Genomic DNA, 4367 nt, shown 5'->3' with positions numbered 1-4367 from the left:
GATATGGCTGCCAACCGATGTCATTGGCGTTCTTGTTGTCAGTTTCTATCCAGATCGGCTGAGTGAATGTCTGGAGGTGTAGGCACCTCGGAATGACTGTGTTCAGCTAGCACTGAGTCCTTTCACCATCCACCTTTACTCTTTTCTTTTCATTAAGGATTTCAAATAAATCATGGTTGTACGGCAATGCAGCATCAGTGTTGAACACTGATGTCATGCCACCCATCCTTCAGTCACGGAATCCTCAATAGGCCTTTTTTCCACTGATTTTGCACAAGAAACTGGTCTCATTCTCCACTACTTTGCTATCCCAATTTGTGCTTTATAAATTGGTTTAAAGGCAGACAAAACGTCAATGCTGGATTCTGCGTTATGAACATGGCATAAAACAGAAATTTCCTGGAGTTTCGTGAGATGCGCACTGCTGACGATTCGCATCAGAACAGAAAAGGGCCTTATCGTACTTCTCAGCTTTTTAGCATGACTGTAATCAGTCACTTGCATTACCGGCCACATTCCTATTACCTGGTTTCTTGCTGCCGGATAACTTCAGCTCCATGGGGTCATTTCGACAAGGTAGTCAATTAGAAGTTGAAGCAACGTGATTTTCGAGCTCCACGGATGGCTATCTTTTGGTGATACATCCCTGAACTTTGGTGGGAGGCAAAGAAGATAAATTGCACATAAGTCCTTCGAGAGCTACATACATTTGCAAATCAATTTGGTTTTTACGAGAGCCTCAACTGAATCTCTCGTTAATGATATTTTACAACTGAAAGTGCTACACACAGACCGCCTCATGTTTCAGTTGGCACAATATTCTAGATATCGCAATATATTTTCACCAAAGGAGCTACCCACAAGGTTCTTATCGAAGAGTTTTCAGCAACCCTGTGAGTAGTTTCCCTTATGCACAAAAAGGCCGTTTTGACTAAAGCAAATGTTAGACAGTTTTCGATGAACGCACGTGAAAAACTGACGCAGAAGTACTCGTTGTCTGGTCTGGAAAGATATACACAAACCCTGAAGCAGGAAGACACAAATCCTCACGGGGTCTCAGCAACATTCGGTCCGCCTCCGTGTGCATTTCAGTGGTTGGCGACCTGCAAGTCGAACTCAAGGTGTCACCCGGATTCTTCACTTTTCTCGACTTTGCGTGGAAACAAACAGCTAATTAACTTCCGGTGGTCTCCATCAACACATAAACAAAATCCTCAACCTCATCGCCGAACTGAACATCCGTCTTTTACAGGAAATTCTTCTGAGATGCACAAGCATTCTGTCAATCCACACCCACATTAGATCCTCTAGTCTCAAAAGCGTTTTCGTCATGGGTAGGGACAAGCAAAAGAAACTTTCAGATCAAAGTCGCTTTTTGTGTCTTCCGTTTGAATACATCATAAATACTTTTCAAAAGACCCAGTGATCACATCTATCTTGAAGTGCAGTCAAGGATCTCAGTTGGGGAAGGGTGAAGGGGTCGGAGTTGTTTGCGGGGTAGCTCTCCAAAAAACATTTACATCACAGCTGAATTTGAGTTTGTGGCCGAACTCATCGTTAGGTATCACACACATTTGAAGGATAAAAGTGACTCCTGGACAAATATGTTCTTGATGTATGTAGTCTGATATCAACCACGAAACGCAGTTTTTTGTGATCGATTGTTGCCGAAATCGATTGAATGACGTAACCTTGTATCACAGTATTAAATGGGATATGAAGATTATTGCTGGTGAAGACAAACCAACAGGACAGACAAAATAGAGTTTCTCTATGGGAAAAAACAGTGTGCTATGTATTTCCCATCAAGCTACTGACTTTTTCATCTAGTGTCAGTTCACTAGACTGAATTGCAAATGGTCACGGATGTTATATCACCAGCAAATTCGGCTGTGAAACTGAGTGAAACTAAAAGTTAGGCGCCCCCTATGCTTCTTCAGATTTCCATGGTAAACCGTGAAGAGCAAACTTAGCCAGTTTCTCACTGATACCGCACAACGTACCGCCAAGGACTGTGGGACATGGGACTTGTTGAGTTCCACGCTTCGGGATTCGCTTGCACTGTTTTGCTGTCGCTCATGTTGTGCAATCCGGGTTTAAGAATAATATAAGGTTGGCGGAAACTTGGGGACTGCGCCTACCTGATGAGCCCCAAAGAAGGGCGAAACCGATAGTGGGCTGTGGAAGAGTTTTCAGCAAACTCATGAGTAGTGCATTACGTCTACACATGTATCGTGATATCTTGCGAACCTCAAATTAAATATGAGAAGGCCTGATGCAGCACGTTCAGTTGCCTGAAAACATCATTAACGAGAGATCCATCTGGATTCCACAGGAGTCCCTCGAAAAAACCGAATTATTTTTGCAAATGAGTCCATTTCGCTGAGTGTATGTGTTATATCTGGTGATTCGTCAATCTGTGGTATCTGCTGCTGACCTGCTCCAGTGCCTAGTTGCCGGAAAAAAGACTCACAGAAGGGAACACAACAGACATATTCCGAACAAGCGAGTGCGAGAGCGTGAGTGCGTGCGAGTGAGAGAGCAAAATTTACGACGAACACACGCTATTCAAAGGGCACCCTATGAAATTGATCCAGGCTGTCTGATAGGCGTTAGTGAACACTCACCAACATCGATCGGGCCTCTATGAAATGCCTGAACGCAGACCACATTCGGTCGTGCTTCTGTGGCGTGCGTGAACACTCATCCGGTTTTGCTGAATTGATTGAATGATTGACTGGCCTGGATGGTTGCCGGCTTTCCTGTTGAGATTTTGGTGGAGCAGTATTTTAAGGACGTTCTGAGGTTACACTCAGGAATCTGACCTTCCTGATAGTATGATTTGTTTATTTTGATTGAATTTTGTATTCCTTTGGGCGGTTCGTCTTTATCAGGGGTCATCAGATGAATGTGACAGGCCTTTTGGAAATCACGACCTTGAATACAGCAAACCAACTCACTGAACTGCAGGATACGGGTCGATTAACAACACTTATTTAAAACGAGTACACTTCCAGAACTGACAAGACTTCCTTGGCAATTCTGTGCACACAGTGATTCCACGATTTTGATGTTTGTGCATCGGACGCAATAGCGGTAGGATTGAAATCCATCCGCCAAAGGTCGCTTGGAATACCTGGATTAATGCGATCGAGCAGATGAAGTTGCTCACATTTACACAACATGTGTATTTAACGCAAAGCGCTTCAAAAAACCCAAAAGGCTGCCGGTTCACCCACAAACGTGAAAAAGAATTGGAAATGCGTCACGGCCTGATGAATTTGGCCGCGGTTGTATTCGAACAAAAGTCAGCAAAAGCTGTCACTGTGATATTGCCTGGAATCTTTTGTACTTTCTTCGTGCGTTGTTCGATCCGGTGATTCGCGATCAACGTGTCACGTGTTACCATGCTGTTATCAGTTTTTTGTATACACCTAGCTACTGATTATGCCGACAGGCGATTGAGAAAACACCATGTTGAGGCTCTCGTCATAGCTAGTCAGCAGAATTGGAGGGATTGATCAGGTGCTCCTTTGTTTCACGACCATTCTGGCTATTCTTCGAAGCACAAGTCTGGTGACAGGTGTGAAGAGCCAACCGATTTGACCCCAGTTATGGTTCAGCCAACTATCGAATACGATAAAAGACGGAGCATATATTGCTGGTGTCTTAAATCTTGTTCTTCATTTAGAAAATAGGCTGCCCGGTGAATCCCAAGAAGCAAGCGATCGATAGTGGGTCTTTTAGGGGGTCACAGTTACGTGATGTTCAGTTTGGTGAATCAACTTCTGACATAATAAATAATAAATAATAGATATCTAAATGGTTCGCAAGAATCCCTAGTAATCCAAGTGAAGTAACTGGCTAAAAATCCCAGATGTACGTCTGAAACCCAACGTAGTGCAAATCATGAGGGAAGCAGTGAAATCAAGATAAGCCGTTTTTCAGTCAGCCAGTCACAACTCGGGCATCAAACTCTCTTTTAAAAACTTCTAGAAACTACAAACTGGAAGGAATGATGCACACATTCAATCCCGCACTGACGTCCCCACAATTCGTGACTAAACGTCCGTGTTTGGTAGCCAGATGGACCGAAGGTCATCAGGGATCCCTAATACGAGGCTGTCCAACCTTCAGACTTTTGGGGATATTGACGGTACTGGCCATTATTATCTTATTCAAATTCCCGTTCAACATACAACTTAGTAAGGTTGACGAAAACTCGGGACTGCGCCTAACCTAATGAGCCCCAAGAAGGGTGAAACCGGTCGTGGGCTGTCGAAGAGTTTTCAGCAACCTTGTGAGCTTCCTTTATGAAAATACACTGCGATATCTCGAATATCGTGCCAACTGAATCATGAGGCGGC

The sequence above is a fragment of the Opisthorchis viverrini genome, assembly GCF_000715545.1.
Source record: "Opisthorchis viverrini unplaced genomic scaffold opera_v5_305, whole genome shotgun sequence".
NCBI lineage: Eukaryota > Metazoa > Platyhelminthes > Trematoda > Opisthorchiida > Opisthorchiidae > Opisthorchis > Opisthorchis viverrini.
The sequence above is the reverse complement of the archived record's forward strand: the minus strand, read 5'-3'. Positions refer to the sequence as shown.